General features: G+C 37.7%; 1 protein-coding gene across 1 annotated transcript in view; it reads right to left on the reverse strand.

Moving 5' to 3' along the window:
- Nucleotides 1-23,046, reverse strand: part of USH2A (usherin) — a gene marked incomplete at its 5' end in the record, with an annotated part of 618,561 nt that overhangs the window by 339,667 nt on the left and 255,848 nt on the right. The window lies entirely within an intron of this gene.

Consider the following 23,046-nt stretch of genomic DNA (forward strand, 5'->3'; position numbering starts at 1 on the left):
CTTAGTACAGAATACCCCACTCCCTTTCTCACTCTACCTCCATACCTTGAAAGTGACCTTGATCACCTGACTCGAACTCACCAGGGATGAACAATAGCCTCCTGTAGCAATTAGCTCCATCGTTACCATCGATACCCAGTCTCTCCTGTGACAAAGTATCCTCCTCCATGGATTGGGAAACTTGTATGTCTATGCCAGCTGGGGAGTGGGGGAGACCAGGATGAAGAAGACCATCTAAGGTGTTACCGGTGAGGAAGATAGGAGACAGCATGGTTTTAACTGAAGCATCCAACAGGGTTTAAGAACGTTAGAGGTGTATGATTGGAAAGTGCTACAGAAAACATAGAACAGAAGAATCAGGAGTGCCGGGAAATTTTATTCATTTATTTATTTATCTATCTATTTATTTATTTATTTATTTATTTTTAAAGAGTTTATTTATTTATTTGACAGAGATCACAAGTAGGCAGAGAAGCAAGCAGAAAGAGAGAGGGAAGCAGGCTCCCTGCAGAACAGAGAGCCTGACGCTGAGCTCCATCCCAGGACCCTGGGACCATGACCTGAGCCGAAGGCAGAGGCTTTAACCCACTGAGCTGCCCAGGCGCCCTGTGCTGGGTAATTTTAAAAGGCAAGAGTCAGGGGAGTCTTTGGCAGGAAAGTGACACATTGAGCAAAGATCTGGAATGCGTGAGAGCAAGTCTGGGATACTATGGCAGGGCCATTCCAGGAGAGGTAACAGACAGAGCAAAGTCTTGGAAGGAGGAACACGCGTGGTATGGCTAGCAAGGTGGCCAGTGTGGCTGGAGCCAAGCAAATAAGGCAGAAAGAAAAGATGACATCAGAGATTTCATGAGGGACTAGATCGTGTGAACCTTGTAGGGCTTTGCACAGATTTGGGCTCTTAATCTGAGATGCTGCGAGGAACGCGTGGGAGGGCTTTGAACAGAACTGTTGTATGACCAGATGGATATCAGGACTATCGCCCTGGCTGCTGGAGCATGTAGACTACAACGAGCATGAGCATAAGCGTAAGCATAAATCTCACTTCAGGGGCTACTGTGGTAATCAAGTAAGTGGAAGCTTGTCATAAGTCAGAAATGGTCAGATTCTGAATATAGTTTTTTCTCCCAGATTTATAAGGTATTAATGTATAACATATATAAGATTAAGATGTACATTGTGATTATTTGATATCCATATGTGTTGTAAAATGATTACCACAGTAAGTTTAGTTAGCATTTCTATACCCTTCATATAATTACTTTTTTTTTTTTTTTTTTGTGGTGAGAACGCATAAACACAGTATTGTTAACTGTGTTGAACATGATACACCTTAGATCATTTGAGTTTATCACCTTAGAGCTGAAGTCTGTACTCTTGGACTGACACCTCCCTATTCCTCTCCCTAGGGAGAGGTCCTCTGGCCTCAATCCCTTGGCAACCATGATGCTGCTCCCTAGTTCTATGGGTTAGACTTTTATATTCCACATATAAGTGAAAACATGTAGTGTCTGTCTTTTTCTGTCTCACTTACTTCACCTAGCAGACCTATCCATATTGTCTCAAAGGGCAGGAATTCCTCATTACATGACCGAATATCATTCCTGGTTGGGTGTGTATGTGTGTGTACATGTGTGTGTGCAGTGTGTATTCAAGTCTTTAAGCTATTTTATGCTTAAATTCAACATACAAGTGAGGTAATATGGTATTTGTCTTTCTCTATATGACTTCTTATATTTAGTGTAATATCCTCCAGGTCCATCCTTGTTGCAAGTGACAAGACTTCGTTATATTATAATCTTCCATTGTACATACATCCCACATTTTCTCTCTCCTTCATCCCTCAGTGGATACTTCAGTTGGCTCCATGTCTTGGATATTATATATAATACTGCAGTGAACATGAGTGTACTTACATCTTGTTGAGTTCGTGTATTCATTTCCTTTGGGTAAATACCCAGAAGTGGGATTGCTGGATCATATTTTAGTTCTAGTTTTAATTTTTTTTTAAGATTTTGTTTATTTAGGGATGCCTGGGTGGCTCAGTTGGTTGGACGACTGCCTTCGGCTCAGGTCATGATTCTGGAGTCCCGGGATCGAGTCCCGCATCGGATTCCCAGCTCCATAGGGAGTCTGCTTCTCTCTCTGACCTTCTCCTCGTTCATGCTCTCTCTCACTGTTTCTCTCTCAAGTAAATAAATAAAATCTTAAAAAAAAAAGATTTTGTTTATTTATTTGGCAGACAGAGATCGCAAGAAGACAGAGAGACAGGCAGAGAGAGAGGAGGAAGCAGGCTCCCTGCTGAGCAGAAAGCCTGACGTGGGACTTGATCCCAGGATCCTGGGACCATTACCCGAACTGAAGACAGAGGTTTTTTTTTTTTTTTCTTTTAATTTTTTATTTTTTATAAACATATATTTTTATCTCCAGGGGTACAGGTCTGTGAATCACCAGGTTTACACACTTCACAGCACTCACCAAAGCACATACCCTCCCCAATGTCCATAATCCCACCCCCTTCTCCCAAACCCCCTCCCCCCAGCAACCCTCAGTTTGTTTTGTGAGATTAAGAGTCACTTATGGTTTGTCTCCCTCCCAATCCCATCTTGTTTTTTTGTTTTTGTTTTTTTTTTCCATCTTGTTTCATTTATTCTTCTCCTACCCACTTAAGCACCCATGTTGCATCACCACTTCCTCATATCAGGGAGATCATATGATAATTGTCTTTCTCTGCTTGACTTATTTCGCTAAGCATGATACGCTCTAGTTCCATCCATGTTGTCGCAAATGGCAAGATTTCATTTCCTTTGATGGCTGCATAGTATTCCATTGTGTATATATACCACATCTTCTTGATCCATTCATCTGTTGATGGACATCTAGGTTCTTTCCATAGTTTGGCTATTGCGGACATTGCTGCTATAAACATTCGGGTGCACGTGCCCCTTTGGATCACTACGTTTGTATCTTTAAGGTAAATACCCAATAGTGCAATTGCTGGGTCATAGGGCAGTTCTATTTTCAACATTTTGAGGAACCTCCATGCTGTTTTCCAGAGTGGCTGCACCAGCTTGCATTCCCACCAACAGAGTAGGAGGGTTCCCCTTTCTCCGCATCCTCGCCAGCATCTGTCATTTCCTGACTTGTTGATTTTAGCCATTCTGACTGGTGTGAGGTGATATCTCATTGTGGTTTTGATTTGTATTTCCCTGATGCCGAGTGATATGGAGCACTTTTTCATGTGTCTGTTGGCCATCTGGATGTCTTTTTTGCAGAAATGTCTGTTCATGTCCTCTGCCCATTTCTTGATTGGATTATTTGTTCTTTGGGTGTTGAGTTTGCTAAGTTCTTTATAGATTCTGGACACTAGTCCCTTATCTGATATGTCGTTTGCAAATATCTTCTCCCATTCTGTCAGTTGTCTTTTGATTTTGTTAACTGTTTCCTTTGCTGTGCAAAAGCTTTTGATCTTGATGAAATCCCAATAGTTCATTTTTGCCCTTGCTTCCCTTGCCTTTGGCGTTGTTCCTAGGAAGATGTTGCTGCGGCTGAGGTCGAAGAGGTTGCTGCCTGTGTTCTCCTCAAGGATTTTGATGGATTCCTTTCGCACATTGAGGTCCTTCATCCATTCTGAGTCTATTTTTGTGTGTGGTGTAAGGAAATGGTCCCAAACTCTTCAAAGTGTAGGGATAGAGGGCATATACCTCAATATCATCAAAGCCATCTATGAAAAACCCACCGCAAATATCATTCTCAATGGAGAAAAACTGAAAGCTTTTCCGCTAAGGTCAGGAACACGGCAGGGATGTCCATTATCACCACTGCTATTCAACATAGTACTAGAGGTCCTAGCCTCAGCATTCAGACAACAAAAGGAAATTAAAGGCATCCAAATCGGCAAAGAAGAAGTCAAATTATCACTCTTCGCAGATGATATGATACTATATGTGGAAAACCCAAAAGACTCCACTCCAAAACTGCTAGAACTTATACAGGAATTCAGTAAAGTGTCAGGATATAAAATCAATGCACAGAAATCAGTTGCATTTCTCTACACCAACAGCAAGACAGAAGAAAGAGATATTAAGGAGTCAATCCCATTTACAATTGCATCCAAAACCATAAGATACCTAGGAATAAACCTAACCAAAGAGACACAGAATCTATACTCAGAAAACTATAAAGTACTCATGAAAGAAATTGAGGAAGACACAAAGAAATGGAAAAATGTTCCATGCTCCTGGATTGGAAGAATAAATATTATGAAAATGTCTATGCTACCTAAAGCAATCTACACATTTAATGCAATTCCTATCAAAGTACCATCCATCTTTTTCAAAGAAATGGAACAAATAATTCTAAAATTTATATGGAACCAGAAAAGACCTCGAATAGCCAAAGGGATATTGAAAAAGAAAGCCAACGTTGGTGGCATCACAATTCCGGACTTCAAGCTCTATTACAAAGCTGCCATCATCAAGACAGCATGGTACTGGCACAAAAACAGACACATAGATCAATGGAACAGAATAGAGAGCCCAGAAATAGACCCTCAACTCTACAGTCAACTAATCTTCGACAAAGCAGGAAAGAATGTCCAATGGAAAAAAGACAGCCTCTTCAATAAATGGTGCTGGGAAAATTGGACAGCCACATGCAGAAAAATGAAGACAGAGGTTTTAATCCACTGAGCCACCCAGGTGCCCATAGTTTTAATTTTTTGAGGAACTCCATGCTGTTTTCCATAGTGGCTACGTTCAATTTACATTCTTAGCTACAACATACAGGAGTTCCTTTTTCTCCACCTCCTTACCAACACTTGTCATTTTTTGCCTTTTTGATGATAGCTGTTCTAACAGATGTGAGGGTCTTTGCAAATCCCTTAGATTTGCATTTCCTGATGCTTAGTCATGTTGAGCACATTTTCATGTACCTGTTAGCCATCTATATGTCTCTATTTGAAAAATACCTACTGAGATCTTCTATCCATTTTTTAATTGGACTGGATTTTTTAATTTGTTTGTTTTATTATTGAGTAGCATGAGTTTTTAAAAATTTTTAAAATTTTTTAAAATTTATTTTCAGCGTAACAATATTCATTGTTTTTTGCACCACACCCAGTGCTCCATGCAATCCATGCCCTCTCCAATACCCACCACCTGGTTCCCCCAACCTACCACCTCCTGCCCCTTCAAAACCCTCAGATTGTTTTTCAGAGTCCATAGTCCCTCATGGTTCACCTCCCCTTCCAATTTCCCTCAACTCCCTTCTCCTCTCTAACTCCCCTTATCCTCCATGCTATTTGTTATGCTCCACAAATAAGTGAAACCATATACAATTTGGATATTAGCTCCTTATCAGACATATTATTTGCAAGTACTTTCTCCCATTCAGTAGGTTGCATTTTCAATTTGATCTTTCTCTGTGCAGAGCTTTTGAGTTTGACGTAGTTTCACTTATTGATTTTTGCTTTTGTTGTCTTTGCTTTTGGTGTTAGATCCAAAAAATCATCACCAAGACCTCTGTCTTGTAGCTTATTACTTATGACTTCTTCTAGGAGTTTTATGGTTTCAGGTCTTGCATTCAAGTCTCGAGTGCACTGAGTTAATTTTTGTGAGTAGGGTAAGATGGTGGTCCAGTTCCATTCTTTTGCATGTGGCTGTCCAGTTTTCCCAACACCATGCATTGAAGACATAGTCCTTTTTCATTGTATATCCTGGGCTCCCTTTTGTACATTAGTTGGCCATATATGCATGGTTTATTTCTGGGCTCTGTCTTCTGTTCCACTGATATATATGTCTGGTTTTTTTTTTGCCAATAGCATCCTGTTTTGAATACCACAGCTTTGTAATATATTTTGAAATCAAGTAGTATGATGGCTCCATACAGGGAGTCAGCCTAAGACTCAGTCTAGTGCTCTACAGGCCAGCTCTGGGGTCGTGAACTAGGTGCTCACTTTATTCTCCTTCTCCTATGGGGAGAGTCTTGGTCTGTGCTGGGCTGCCTGGATTTGGGGTAGGGATAAATGCAAGTGCTGTGAATTTATCTTTTCTACTCTCCTTAATGTATCTTTTCTTATTTCTGTGCTTTACCAAATGTTATAATCCCTTATTTGGAAATTTTGGCTCTTGTGAAGATAATTTTATGTGTGAATAGTTGTTCAAATTGATGTTTCTGGGCAAGGGTCTGGTGTTGGGGGATTAGTGGAACAAACCAAGAAGTCCCTATTCTGCCATTTTGCTGAAATCACTCAAAAGGATCTCTGGATATGTTTTAAGGGCAAAACTATAGGATTCATCAGTGCACTGTAGATAGAGTATGATAGAGAGAGAAAGGAATCAAAGCTGACTCCAAGGTTTGGCCTAAGCAAAGGCAAGAAAGAAGTAACCATTAATTTGGTTGAAAAAAACAAGTATTGAAGAGGAAGATAAAGAATTCATGTTTTAGACATGGCAAGTTTGAGACATTAACTAGACAAACAAATGGAGATGTCAATTATGAAATTTGAATATTAATTTCAAATTTCAGGAAAAAGTACTGGACTGGGATATAATTTGAGATATCATCATATATATTATATTTAAAGTGGATGGAACACTAATAGAGCAAGTGCTGATAGAAAAGAGAAAAGGTAAAGGGATTCAAATGTTTTGGTAGATTTTCCTTTTTCTGGGAGCAAAGCACAAATCAACTAAAGAAACCAAATCAAATCAAAACAAAACAAAGAAAGAGCAACCAGTAAGATATGAGAAAAACAAGAAGATTATAGTATCTGGAAGCCAAATAAATCAAATGTAAAGGTGATAAGTCAAATAAGAAGAGGACTACAGACCGACCAGTGTTTAACAATACAGCAGTCATTGTATTTGTGCAATGAAGTTTCAGTGAAGTTATGGGTGTCAAAGCCTGACTCAAGTGAGTTTGTGAGAGAATAAGAGATAGTGAATATATATACATGTTCATATATATATTCTATATATAGCTATATGAGAATAATATATAGAAGAATCAGAGATAGTGAATATTAAAAAAACTTCTTCAAGAAATTTTATTGTAAAGTAAGAAAGTGAGACAACAGAGAGAAGGTAAGTAGAGTCCAGGGATTTTATTTTTTGTATTTTTAATGTTTTTAAAGATTTTATTTATTTATTTGAGAGACAGAGATCACAAGTAGGCAGAAAGACAGGTGGAGAGAGGGGAAGGGAAGCAGACTCTTGGCCAAGCAGAGAGCCCGATGCAGGGCTCGATCTCAGGACTCTGGGATCATGACCCAAGCCCAAGGAAGAGGCTTTAAACCACTGAGCCACCCAGGTACCCCAAGTCCAGGGATTTTAAAAAGATAATTTCAGTGAGATAAAAATTATCTTGTATGTTGATGGGAATGACCCAACAGAGAAGGCAAAATTAGTAAAGGATGAAAGAGGAAAGAATTATTGGAGCTTTGCCTAATGACACGAAAAAATGGAATCTAGTAAGAAAGAGAAGGATTTGGACTTAAAGCAAGGACAGATACTTTTTAGTTATGAGAGAGAAGACAGACAACATGGGTTTGAATGCTGGTTGGTGGGTGGAGGGTCATGGGAGTATATGGGATTTATCTTATAACTGCTTCAATTTTCTCAGTGAAGAAACGACCAAGATCATTAGTGAAGAGTGATCTTTTGATTCCCCAGAATAATACACTGCTGTGGGCCCTCTATTTCTTTTAGAATGAAATCTAATAATGGTCAATGAAATACTAGCTGACTTAACACCTGCCTACTTCTCCTCATTCCGTCTATACACTAGACATATTTCTGTTCCTTTAACTCAACAATGTCACACCTTCAGGCCTTTGCAGATCTGATTCCTTCTAACTGAAATCTGTTTTCTCTTTCTTTATACTTGGCTGAATTTTTTTCATTCTTCAAGTTCATCCTCCTCTGGGTGTTCTCTCTTGATAATCCAAGAGCGTGCCTACCACCATCCCTAGACACTCACTGTCATATTGCCGTGTTTAGTTACTTACTATAATTACCAAAACATGTCAGAAATTGCCACATTATTTATTTCTTGACTTTATATTCCTCCCAGGGGGATGTAAACACCTTGAGTGGAGACATATTTCTTTTTTACTTTCATGTACTCTACAATATCTCCAGGACTGATATAATGTCTACCTAGCATAGGTTGCCCATGAATGGGTAAGACCAGAGGGAGACCTCTATGTCCCTTACCCAGACTGCCAACATTTTCTCAGAAATAGAATAACATCTAAAAATCTCTAAGAATTTAATTAATTGTTAGGTCAATGAAGAGTCTGTAGTTGTGAGATGAAAGAGATTCACTATTGGAAAAAAAAAAAGAAAAAGAAAAAGGCAAAGCTGTGTTTGCCTGAATGCCAGAGCATTATTTTCCAACATGAGTCCTTCATAAGATACATGGACAAGAGATACACCACAATGTCAACAGTGTTTTTCTCAGAGTGAGGGCATAAAGAAAATTTAAACCTTATTTTTTTTTTTTTGGTTACATATCCTTTTCAAATTTTATAATATATATGTATAGACATGTATAGTTGGAGACAGCCATAATTTACCAATATCATTATTTGAGAACTGTGGACCTAGTTGATACATGCCCTCTTATACCTTCTATGTCATACTTCTCCTTTCCTCAGTGACTTCAGCATTGGCTCCGTTTTCTTTTCAATTATAATTCCTTTTTGGCAACCCCAACATCCTCAATAATGACTCATCTCTGAATCCGGCTTCACTTTAACTTCCTCAAATGTAATGTCCTTCACCTCTGCTTCATCTGTTCGACATTCAGCACAGTTATACCCACTACTTGGTCACCTTTGGAACTATTTCCAAGATTCTTAATCTAAAACCTAACCTCTCCGACAACAAACGGACAGTCTTCCACCTCTTCCTCTTGTCACATCGATGCAGTCTCTCCTTTGTCACCATACAAAGTCTAGTCTCTAAGCAGCTTCTCCTTTTCTATTTGCAACATTTGCATGTTCCATGATATGGTCTTTGATCACCCCCTTCAGAGCTGTGCTCTCAAGCTCCCTAGAGACGATCACCTCCCCAGTCAACTTCAGTATATGCTCTCCCGATTCCTAGCTCTGGATAAATCTCACCATCTCATTTCTCTAATGCTTCCCATACTTCTGAGATGTGAAAGGAAAATACTGCTGAACATACGGAAAGAGTCTACCAGAATTTTAGGTTTTCCAATTTCAACAGGACCCTTGGCACTCTTCAGTAATAACTATCTTGTTCTCTTATTTCTTTCTTCATTATACTCATCTTTGCTTTTCCTCCTCCCGTGTTTTGGTCAGTTCTCTACATAGATTGAGTGGGGTCTAAAGTTGGAGCCCTTAGCAATAGCTCTGTCCTCTGAACCCCTACAATGCTTGATATCAGTGCCACAGGGGCTGAGATCAATATGGCTGTTATATTAACCTATTTTGTTTCCTTCTGTCCTTCCCTGCCCCCCATTTTTCCCTCATTTAGTTTCTCATCTAAATTTCCCTCAATTAAATTATAAATCCAGAGTTTATAAAATAGGTACCATCTATAAAACAGAATGTGGTTGGTTGGTTAGGGAGCAGAAAGAGCAAGAGAAACTTCCTGAACAGTCATTGAGGGGAAGAGAGACTACTCAGGGTTTACATATAATGTTGGGAAAACCAAGAAATGCATATCCCCTTGCCTCCACCACCTCAGATTTCCCAGAATGATGGAGTAAGGATGGAAGACAAGCACCAGGAGGGGCCTCCTGCCTCTTGTTTCCAAAATAGAGTCCCAGGGGGGTGACAGATCCCAGTTAAAGAGATGACCTTGGTGTATATACACAGAAAACAGTGCAAGGATTTCAGTTTCCCAAGTGTGATACGGAAGCAATGAAGGGACCTCCTGGATCTGGGTGAGATATCTTAACAGTGATTTTTTTGTAAAGAGAAGGAAAGTGTCATAGATGGCCACACTCGAAATGCCAAGAAACTATGTAAGACTCTGGAAGCTTTCACACCATCAGAGGACAGGAGTGGGACCCCTGAGAATGACTGTGATTTTATGGGACGGAAGTCAGTTATCAAGTGTAGCTACAGAAGTAAAGATATAAACAGTTACATAGAAACAGAGATACAGGTAGATGTCTTATGGACAGATCTGTAAATGTTCCACACACAGTGCATAAACACCGATGCTTATGATGACTATACAACCAGGATTTTTCAATGCAGAATTAAAAATTTTTTCAATTGTTTTCCTTAAGATAATTCATGCATGCACACAGACACAAATTTGGTGGGCCACACTTCTAGTTTGGGAAATCTGGTCTGATCGCTGTGCCTTTGCTACAACAGGAATTGGGGATTTTCTTTTGATTCTGAGAATTTAAAAACTATAAACTCAACAGTGCAAAGAAAGCCAGACTGATTAAATAGCTTTTTTGACTTCCAAGTCATTTTTATGCCTATACTGTCCACCCCGAAGTGGATTATTCTCAATGTATTTCCATAAGAAGATGAAGTGTCACTTGTGTCCTTTGAATAATGAGGCATGAAAAAAAGAAAGGGATAATATCTAACATGATACATGGGAAAGGAAGCTGCACAGGTGGCCTGACTGGGAGCTCCTTGGTGAAACAAGAAGAGATGTGAGCAAAAGGGGGAAAAAATGACAGAAGAAAAGAGGGAGCAGCATCAGGTGGGGCGGGGGGGGGGGAGCAGGTGTCTAAAAAGGAGCAAATGGAATGAGGGTTTTTCTTAAAGAGTCAATTTTAAAAAGTGAAAAGGAGGGTTCCAGGGGAGACAGGTCTAAGGCATTCTTTGGGAATGAGCATAAACAAAGCCACCAATTTATAATGTAAAGCAAAGAGGACTGTAATGATAACTCTCTCCTCCCTGCCTAACAGCAACTGATTCAGTAATCCGTCTCTACAGACGTGATTAGGCCCTTCAAGGGGAATGCAGTGGATCAATGGATTCGAAGAATCGCAGGTATGTACACAAATCCGAGTCGAGGAAATGGAGGGTGGGGGAACCCTGAAAACATAAGGCCACTGTTTGTCAGAGCCCCTTAGCAACAACATCTTGTTTTCCATTTGCTTGATTGCATCATTTGCATAAGATCAAACACAGGGAGTTGTAGACAGGGAAAAACAGATCACTCTAATATGCATTAGAAATGGATCCACAGACATCATCCTAAGACGTGTTACACGGAAATGCATCCCAGCGCATGGAAACCTCACCGATTACTGTCAAGCAAAGTATAATTTACAATACCGGCCATGAATTATATGCTATTTTACGATTGATTTCATGCTGTTGTTCAGAGAATTTCATTGATCTCAATTTACAAAATGAACCAATAAGGAGGCAATGATTTTCTTTTAACTCCTGGTGTAAACTGAGGAATTTATATCTTATTGGTTTCTCCCATTAGAAAATTAAAACACAGTTGTTGCTTCTTCAGTCTCTAATGTATGTTATCTAGTTGCTTTTCTGACAACCTCCCACTATCATTTTGTAAATGAAAAAACACAGCTTCTTCCTGATTTTCTGATTTTCTTTTCTCCTGTCTATGCATCCTTCCCACAAATCATCACTGGGATGTTTAAAAATGTTGGAACGGTCTAGGCAACTCCTGACCACATCTCCTTCTGTCATTTGGTATTCCAACCTGAGAAGCACTGCTAGGTTATGGTTCAGTGAGAACACGTCTTAGGCGGCAGACCTGAGAGGTGGTGTGTTTTCCACAGATGCCTGGAAAGCAATGAGCTATGCCACAATGCACGTGGAATGTCAGGTTGCATCCATCTCTGCCACTGTGTAGCCCTTGCTTCACGATTGCTTCCTCAGCCTTTTGATTCCAGAAAATCAGATTCTGACCTTATAATTAATAAAAACGGAGGCTTTCTTCAGCCTGGACATCACTGCTCTTTGCTCTTCATAGAAGCCGAAATTTGCAACACGCTTCTCTTGGGCCAGGTGAGCAATGAACCACCACTAACATCTCATCTTGTGCTTTCAAACTAATTTGCAGAACTAGAATCTCTCTGCCCTGATAAGTCCTCATAATTACAACCGCACCCAAACAACATTACTCAACAAATTTTCTATTTGTGTTTATAATATTCTCCACGCATCAGAGAAATCTACAGCTCTTCCTTTCATCAAAACCTTGTCCAAAGTTTGTATTAGATATGGAGCATCACGTGACTCTTTCAAGTGTGCATTATGTATCTTCTACTTCGCTGCCTTCCTAACAAGTCTCCCTTGGGAGCATCCTCAGATGAGTTTTCTAAGTATTCATGGTATAAGTTCTTTGAGAACAAGGATGCATCTTCTTAGAAGCATCCCCTATGACTTCTAATCCTTTGGACCCTCCTGATGGTTGAATAGTAAAAACTTCATTGTGATAAGAAAACTGGTGGTAAGGAAAACCTGGTCCTTCCATCAGGATAGCAGCACACGGTGGGGGAGCCCAGCCTGCTGGGAGTTGTCAGTCACTAGTTTGGAGAAAAAAAAAGGAATCATTACTGTCAGCTGTGATAATGAGGGACGATGCTTCCTCATTTTCCTCTTTTCTTCTTTGGCTGGTTAGAACAAAAGGCTTCCATGCAAAACTCCTTAGGCTGACAGCATTCTTACCCAGCTGTCTTCCAGTCTGGCTTTCTGAGCATCTCTAATACCTGATTTGTAATGCAGTATAGTGTATTGAGCCCACGGTTGTTTCTCTTGGTTACTTTTATAATATAACTCTAGAGCAGTACTCTCTTCTCTCTCTCTCTCTCTGTTTCTCTCTCTCTCCCTTTCTTTTTCCCCTTACACACACACACACACACACACACACACACACACTTCCCACCTACTCCTCCACCTTGCCTCTGGATAAGAGATACAGACTTAAGGAGTCAGTCACAGGCTTCCAGTTTTCATAAATGCTTTCCACTCACTAACCAAAGAGGAGAAAATTGAGATACACTTCTAGGAATCTTTTCTAAAGAGATTTGAGTTGTACAACTTAGCTAAATATTTCTTGCAAAACTAGGGAGTTTCCTCTCAGACTTAGGTGGACATTTGCTACTCTCATATTCTTTAATAATCTTAGGACTCAGTTAATATACTATAAGACAATACTCATGTGACATAACTGTTAAACAATAGAGGTTAATGAGACATAATGAGAATAATGATGTGTCTAGCTATCTGTAGCATGAAAAGAATAAATTTATGAATCCGCACTCCCCCCCAAAATGATATTGAAGGTAAGATGCTGTTAGTTCAGTAAAAACAATGGCTATAATGTTGACTACACACTGTTTGACAGGCCCTGTTAAATATGTTTTATACTCTCTCATTTATTTCAAGTTGTGAAATAACTCTGAAACAAGTACTGTTGTTCCCAATGTACAGATAACATAATTCCAGCTCAAAGAGATCAGCTGTGTAAGACCCTATATGGGGATCAGAAACCACCTGAATTCACTCAGAAAGCAGCGCAGCCTTGAGGCTGGAGGTGCCTGTGGCCAGACAATTATTTCAAAGGGGACTCCACCCAGTTCCTACCCTGCACTGCTTAGCTTAGTAAAGGATCACATGAGAATGGTTTTCATTGAAGACCCATTACCAATTCTTAAATATTAATTTAATGCTTTTCTAACTTAGCCCTATATTGGACACTGTGTGATATGACATGCTCAGATATCCTGTGTGTGATAATGATATGCTGAGAAATTGTTCCTGCATATAAGCAGAGAATGTGTAAAAGGAACACAATGGATCCTCAACTTAAATTGTAATGTTAGGGTATAAATAAATATCCTATTAAAAGTATGCTTTTACATCAACCTGTGAAAATGCAATGCGTCATAAGCAACCACTGCGTTTATAGAAGCTGAAGAAGTCTTCAGTGTTACCGCTAGAAGTATTCTGGCCCATTATAAGACGTACTGAATTATCTATCCTGGAGACATTTTCATAAAATGACAGGATTTTCTCTTTTAAAACAGTAATTTTCAAAGAAAGGTCTGTTGACATTCCTCCAGGAAAAACACTTGTATTATAAGGGTTCACACTATGACAGTGTCTAACTTTTTATTTCTGAAATAATATCTTACTGATGATTTTAAATAAAGTAATAGGTCTGTGATGGTTAAATTATGATTCAACCTCGCTGGGCTGTGGAGTCCACTTGGTTTGGACAAATACTTGTCTAGGTGTTGCTGTGATTAATACTTAATAATCTGTTGACTTTAAGAAGATTACTCTCCATCATGGGGTGGGCCTCATCCAATCAGTTGAAGGACCTAATAGCAAAGGCCGAAGATGTGTCCCGTGTAAGAATTCTACCTTAAGACTAAATCACAGAAATTCTGTCTGTTTCTAGCCTGCTGGTGTGCCTGCAGATTTTGGACTCAAGACTACAGCTTGGATTTCCTACTTGCTGAGCAAACCTACAGACTTCAGATTTTAGATTTGCCAACCCCCACAATCATGTGAGTCAATTCCTTCAAATACAAATAAAAATTCCCCTCCCATCATTCACCCTTTTACTCTAATATAACATCTGTGGTCCCTCATAAAAAGAGGACCTCATCTTGAATGTAAGGTATATGTAGATTTCTCTGGGTGCATATTACAGAGTTGTTGGCCAGTCTACTTTGCATGAGAATTGGAAACTAGCATTCCTGGCACAAGGAGCAAGTTTGGCAGTCATGGAAGGAAGGAACAAATTTGGGTGTACTCTGGATTCAGATATATCTGTGAATTTCAGGACAGCTCATGAGATGGCCTGACAGAAGATTGTTTGTATTATAAGCTGGGCAAGATTTGGGAACATTTGCTTCTGATGCTCAGAGAAGAGGATGTTTAACCAGAACAATGCCATGGATATGAGTTACTATGACACTTGGCTAACTGGTGTCAGGTTTGATCCAAAGTACATGTGAGAAAACCCGCATGATTCCCCGGAAATGCACGAGGATTATTAGTTTGCAGAAGGCAGAGATCACTAGCAGGTGAGGGTGATGAGCACGTAAAATATGAGTATAGAACTAATGAGACTTATTATATATACAGATACATGAGGTCTGGGAAAATCTGACATAAATATATCTATGTCCATCCATCCATCCATCCATCCATCCATCCATCCATCCATCATCCCTTAATTTACATCCAGCTCAGGGTATAATCAATGGCAGCTCACTGTATCAAATTTATACTTTGGGGCACTGTATAGTTTCTTTTTTCTTTTTTAAAGATTTTATTTATATATTTGAGAGAGCAAGAGAGTATGGGGACAGGGGAGGAGCAGACAGAGAGGGACAAGCAGACTCCACACTGAGCACAGAGCTGGTTCCACCCCATGGCCATAAGATCATGACCTGAGCCAAAATCAAGACTGACGCTTAACCAACAGAGCCACCCAGTTGCTCCAAGACTCTGTATGTTTGTTAGATGGAAAATGTCTTTACAGCCTGGATTCAGGAGAGGAAAGTGAAAACTGGTATACTTTACAGGTGATAGAGACAGGAGAGCTGGATCTTTTTTGTCTTTTTGTATAACCCCAAACCTACAATCTCTCCATTCCCTCTCCAAGACTGCTCCAAACAAATAAAAACCAAAGAAAAACTGAAAATGAAACAAAACAAATTAGAATAAGATATTGTCATTGGCCTTGAGGAGAGAAAATAACAAAACTTCATTTGAGTAGTAAGAGAGATAGAGGGAGAGACAGATATGGTCACACATTAACCATATTTTCACTAGTTAATATGGTATAATGATACTGATGCAAGACAATATATTAGAATCCAGAATTGCCTGGCTCCACCTAACATAGCAGAAATACACATGAATGTTACATTTAGATATAAATGATTTATAACAATGCTTAATAGAGAATAGTGTTATGTATTTGTTAATTAAAAATAATGTTAGGGACACCTGGGCGGCTCAGTCTGTTGAGTGTCTGGTCATGATTTCAGGGTCCTGAGGTCAAGTCCCCCAGGCTACCCTTTCATCAAGGAGTCTGCCTCCCCACTCTTTTCCCCAGCCCTTCCTCCTGCTCAGGCATTCTCTTTCCCTAAAATAAATTAATAAGTCTTAAAAAAAAATAAAGTTAATGAACATGGTGATGCCCTAATTTATATAATGATTTGCATTCTTCTAACGTTTTCATGAAACTAGTTTTTGTTTTTTTTAGATTTAGGGGGTAACTATATGTAGGCACATGGTAAAAGATTAAACTAGTAGAGAACAAAATAGTACAAAATGAAAAGCAAACATTTTCCTCACATTTCCAACTCCTTAAAACTGCCAACACTGGAATAAGAAGCTCTCACACAACATGAGATGCCTATCATGGGTTTCACCAATAAAATAGGGAGTAGCTGCATCGGAGTTTAGCTAATAACCATATAATAAATTCCAATAAATAAAGTTTAGCTAATAACCATATAATAAATTCCAATAAATAAATTCTTTCTTTCTTTCTTTCTTTCTTTCTTTCTTTCTTTCTTTCTTTCTTTCTTTCTTTTTTCTTTCATGTAGTTGCTAATGTGTAGAGCTAAGACCCATTACAAAAGAACACAGGCAAAAACCTTAAATACAATTGGATGACACTATAGAGAAAGGAAACCAAAAAAAAAAAAAAAAAAAAGGGAGAGAGAGAGAGACAGAAGACATCACTAAAGACCTAGTTTTGAGTTTGGAGTGTTGATTAGGGTGAATATGATTGAGTTACTGAAGTTTCAGGCTCCGTTTCTTCATCTCATTAAAAGGAATTTATATCATGTGTAACATCTCTCCCTGTAATTGTTGTGAAGATAAATAGCCATAATAGCCATAAACACATTTCATAAAGAAGAGTTTATCACACAGGTAAGAAATAACACTTTTAAACCATTATCAAAAACAGCAGAGCCTGATTCTTTATATTTAGATGTGATTCCTATTAATTAATGCTCATAAATACTGGGAATGATATATTTTAAAAATGTTTATCACATAATTGTATAAAACCCAGGATATTTTTTTTTTTTAGCTAGGATATATTTTTTTTAGCTAAGTCCAAAACATACAATCAATTTCTTGTGAAAGGAAGCATATATATTTGATTTAATATGCACAAATATAGCTTTTTTGTCATTTCTTTATTTATTTACTCCATGAGTATTTGCTGAGCATCTGCCATTGGCATCTATTATGTGATTTATATGCTAAGATACAGCAGATAACAAGATGCATACAAGATATTTTCTTTTGAACTACGCATTGCTCTGGATTATGTTTTCCAAATTTCAGAGATCCTGTGTTTTATCTGGTAAGGATATTTATGAGGGTACTAATGATTCTAAAGCACTTTAATTTCTATAGCTTCAATAAGTCTTAATATAAAATGGTAAATGGTTTGAGAAGAATATCTGTGTAAAATTACAAATTATAGTGTATCTCCTATGATAGGAACTGAATTACTTAGAAGAAAAACTAATCTACAAAGAACTGAGGTTTCACTGATTAACAACAAATTACAATGAGAATATTTGCACCAAAATATGTACAAACAAAAAATTGAAAATAATGCAGAATTAGCATCCATGTCTTACTATTAGCTCTCCAAATGCTCACATTTCCAGGCTCATCAGTTTTTATCATATTTCACAGTAAGTCACATATACAAATAAGTCATGATGAAAGAATTGATAAAATATGACTCAGGTATTTTTTTACTTAGGCTACTAAACCCATCAGATGGAGAGAAATACATATATACCCATTTAATCTATCTTAGAGCGAACATCTCTCTATCTCTTTATATTTGATGAATAGCCTCACTGTCATTGAAATTATAACAAACTTTTATTAGACCTTTCATAGGGGTAATTTCACAAGATTTTTATTTCCCTAATTACACTCTGAAATCCTCCTTTTAGAAATACTTTTATTAATGTTTGCTCAATGTAACTATTTATGAGCTAATTTTATTTAGGCACATCTTTTAAGGTAGTATATTTCTTTACAGTGATAGAGTGGACAACAGCTCTCATCAAAACAAAAAATTTCAAAAAGGAAGCCAACTATAATTTATAAAATGCCCCCCACCCCCCGGCAAGTGGAAGAATTCTACAGATGCTGAATTTTAGAAATGTTAACTCAAAAGTTTGTTGGAGTTCAGTGTATACTAAAGGTATATAGCGTTATGGAAAACATTTATTTGATTTATATTTTAAAACCAAGCTTAACTTGATAGCAGTGATTCAGCTGAGGGGGAAAAATCTTTTAAAATTATCTATATAGTCTTTTCAACACCCAGAGTTCCAACCTAATAGAATTTATGACCAGCATCCTCTTGATTTTTGCATAATAGAGCTACACAAGTGGCAGAAAGCGACTTTCTAATCTCCCTACATGAAATAGATATTCAAATACTTGCATATTTGGTAGCATATCCCTAGGAGTAGCTGGACTTGTATACATTTCCACAACACAGTGAAAAAAAATATGGAGGGCAATGCAACAATATCATCTTTGCAAAATAGCCTTTAAAAGTTGGGATATGGAAGACAAACTTTCTTAAACTCTATTGGATTTTTTTTTTTTTTCTGACTCAAAACTCTTTTTCTCTTGTTCAAGTTTTGAATGCAACTGGGAAGTATAGTAAACACAGAAATGGGATTTTTAGTCAAGCAAGCAGGATGCCTTCATCTAAGTCTTAAGTCATTCATAACTTCTCTGAAGTTTTCCATCCAGAGTAAAACAAGAATTTTATTTTTTTTTATTTTAAAGATTTTATTTATTTATTTGACAGAGAGAAAGAGAGAGAGAGAGAGAGAGAGAGAGAGAGAGATCACAAGTAGGCAGAGACGCAGTCAGAGAGAGAGAGGAAACATGCTCCTCACTGAGCAGAGAGCCTGATGCGGGTCTCCATCTCAGGACCCTGAGATCATGACCTGAGCCTAAGGTAGAGGCTTAACCCACTGAGCCACCCAGGTGCCCCAAGACTTTTATTTTGAAAATATATCTCAATATTTTGCTTGTGATTGTATGGAATTTAATTATACCACTACTTGGCATGTTTTAAAAATCTGATCAACATTTATTGTACTTTAATACAATCAACTGAGTCTATATTTGTAGCTTTGGGATAACGCCTCTCAGGGACTGTGTATCAATTGTGTGGTTATGAGTTTTGCAGTAGTCTGTGTGCAACAGAGAAATAGTATGCAAATATTTACCTGACATATGTCAAGCATTGAGACACATGTCACTTCTCTGATACCAATTGACTTCGGTCTGGCTGTCAGTCTCAGATAAATTACTCTGTCTCTGAGCATCTCTCTGAGTACCAGTTTGGCATTCTGGTAATTTCTCCACATAATAACACAGAATTTTTAAATAAATGAAAAAATTCCTTCGTCTCTTCATTCTGAATTATTTTTTATTGTTCTCCTACTATATGCATATACCCATCTCTTTCTTCAGGAAAGAAGATGAAAGACACAGTTCCTGCCCCCAGGGACCTCAATCTAGTGGGAAGACCTACTCAGTTAGCCAGAAATGCCAGTAAAGAATGCTGAATGATATGAGAGGAAAATGGTAAACTACATATGTGTACATACCCGAGAATGGTCCTAAATCGAACACTTGTATTGTCCCAGCCTCAGAATAATCAATAAAGATACATGAATGGATAGATGAATTCATAAGTGAATGAATGAAAGAGCCACAAATGAGCATTCTTGAAAATATTTTGTTCTAATATTCTTGAGGATTTATTCTCCAAAAGGAATGAATGAATGCACAAATAAATGTTCAATTTTCAATATTTTGTTGCACAGTTGTAAATTAGTGTAAAGCATACGTACTGTTATGGGCTGATTTGTATCTCTTCAAAATTCGTACATTGAACCCATAACTCCCGGTACCTCAGAATGTGGCTGTACGTGGAGATAGGGTCTTTAAAGAGAAGATTAAGTTAAAATGAAGCCCAGAGTGTGGGCCCTAACCGAATTTGACCAGTGTCCTTATAAGAATAGGAAAGTTGGATGCACAAAGACACCAGGGATGTCCGTGCACAGAGGAAAGACATGTGAGGACATGGCCAGAAGGCGGCCATCTGTAAGCCAAGGAGAGGGGCCTCAGGAGAAACCAAACCTGCTGACACCTTGATCTGGGACTTCTAGCCTCCAGGACTGTGAGAAAATAAATTCCTGTGATTTAAGCCACCCAGTCTGATATTGTGTCATGGCAGCTCTAGCAAACTACCATTGCTGTGAGTAGATTAAAAGGAGAGATTATTCTTTCATGTCCATAGTTAATTGAAACCGGGACGCTCTGTGGTCATGCAGTGGTGTAGTTTCAAAAATTATAGTTTACACTGAAGAACTTTTCATTACTGACTTTAAAGAAATAGCCCTTCTCCTCTCCATACTACAATCTGCAGACCTGTATTTTCTGCATTTGTCTCTTCAATTTATGAGTGAACAATATGAGACAGTTCCCATTTAAAATCAGGCTTGCTTTAAATTTTTAAAAACTTAAAGCTAACATTTGAATGAGACATTTTAATTGGCATGTTGTCTTTAAGAATACATTGATAATGTGATGAAGATATGAATGTTGTATTAATATTTTGACACTGCTGAATGTTATTAATAATGTAATGACATTTCCCCATCGTTCTTTTCATTTAAACTCATCTAGTTGAGTTTCGGGATTTGGGATTCAGAAAATTATCAGCATAACAAAATTCTAATCCTAGCTGTGCTATTAACTAGCTTTATGATTCTAGGCAAGTCAATTCTGAATCTCTATCTCCTTATCTACCAAAAGGGAATAAAGTTGTTTAGCCTTGATACATCACTGGGCGATTTAAAGACTTATTGGAGCTGGTACATGTGAAATATTGTGCAAATATAAATTATCACCAAGAAAATATCAGGAGATATTCATCTGTTCTTGAGGGTAAGAAAAATCTACTTAAGTTTTTCTTTTTTGTTTTACTTTATTTATTTATTTGACATAGAGAGAGATCACAATAGGCACAGAGGCAGGCAGAGGGGGTGGGGGAAGCAGGCTCCCCACTGAGCCAAGAGCCAGATGTGGGGCTCGATCCCAGGACCCTGAGATCATGACCTGAGCTGAAGGCAGAAGCTTAGCCCACTGAGCCACCCAGGTGCCCCTACTCAAGGTTTTTCTATTTAAGGAAGAATCTATGAAGGAAAGTATTTCTAGATTTGATGACAAATTTTAGCCAAATAACTTCATTTAAAAGCCACCATGACTGGGCTGCTTGGGTAGCACAGTCAGTCAAGCACCCGACTTTTGGTTTGGGCTTAGGTCATGATCTCAGGGTCATGAAATCAAGCTCCACCTCAAGCCCCACGCTCAGTGTGGAGTCTGCTTGAGATTCTGTCCTCTCCCTCCTGTTCATGCTGTCTCTCTCCCTCTAAAATAAGTAAATAAACTATTTTTTAAGAAAACACCATAAATGGAGTAAAAAAAAATAGAAAAATAGGAAATAAGAGTTATAATACAGCTTCCATGCAAATGTTAAGTATTTTTAATGTATATTAAAGAGTAGTTAGAAAATAGGATGAAGACTATAACCCTTTAAATAATGAACAAAAACATTTAGAGAATTAATTTTAAGGAATTAGAAATGCACACACACAAAATATTATCTAAAAGGCTGTTAAAATTATAGTACTGTTCATAACAGAAAAAAATGAGAAATAATCCAATAATTATAATGTTTTCCTTAAATATATTGTGAAATACTTTAAAATATTGTGCAGTCATTTAAAGCATGATTTAGAAAATAATTTAGTATGAATTTGGTGATATGATCACTATATATTACAAAGTGGTAAAAGATTATAAAACAGTCTAGCCCAAATTGTATGTGTATATCTGCATCAACAAAAAAAAAGATCAGAGGATGCTAAATATACAAGTCAGATTATGATTAGTGATCACCTCCAGTGGATGAAATTGTGGACAATTTTTATTTTTTCCTAAGTTTTCTTTTGTACATAGAATTTGCTATTGCAATAATCTCATTTTTAAATTATACTTAATTTTGAATGGATAACTCATGAATAAATAGGCATGGTACAAAATATAAAAGATATAAAAGAGCTCACATGAAAATCAAGTCTCCCTCTACTCTTGTTCCCAAGTTATCCAGTTCTCTTCTAGGAGCTTAGCAATTATTATACATTTATGTATACATCCATTAGAAGTCAAAGCAAATATGCAAATGTTAGTGGACTATAAAATATACTTTTCTACACTAGTACAGTACTTTATGATATACTTTTTTTTTAATGAAGTTGCTAACTTATTGGTAAAGAGCACTCACTCTATTAAATGAGCATGTAGTATACTCAGGGTGCATATTAGTTATTAGCCATACTTTGTTTAACTAATCTTTTATTGATGTTTATTAGGCTTTTTCATTTATATTTTACTTCATTACATTTTATTTTATTTTATTGGCATGTATATGTGTACATGATCAGAAAAATCTGTAATTGTGGAATAACCTCAAGCATAATAAAATGTAAAAGTCAGCAAGATGTTTGGAATGTTACTTATTACTCTTTTATGGTTAGATACCTCCACTAGATTTAAAGCAGCTGACTGAAACAAAAGGTAAGACAGTTTATAACTCAATCTTCAGCAATTCTTTTTGTGTTGGAAAAATAATAGGTGATATTTATATTTTTATTATTTTTATTTGTTTTGTTAAAGCTTTTATTTATTTATTTGACAGACAGAGATCACAAGTAGGCAGAGAGGCAGGCAGAGAGAGAGGGAAGCAGGCTCCCTGCCGAGCAGAGAGCCTGATGCGGGGCTCGATCCCAGGACCCTGAGATCATGACCTGAGCTGAAGGCAGAGGCTTTAACCCACTGAGCCACCCAGGCGCTCCAGGTGATATTTTTATTTTTATTTTATTTTATTTATTTATTTTTTTAAAAGCCTTCTTTTTTTTTTTTTTAAGATTTTATTTATTTATTTGACAGAGAGAGATCACAAG

Source organism: Mustela nivalis (genome assembly GCF_964662115.1).
Source record: "Mustela nivalis genome assembly, chromosome: 16".
NCBI lineage: Eukaryota > Metazoa > Chordata > Mammalia > Carnivora > Mustelidae > Mustela > Mustela nivalis.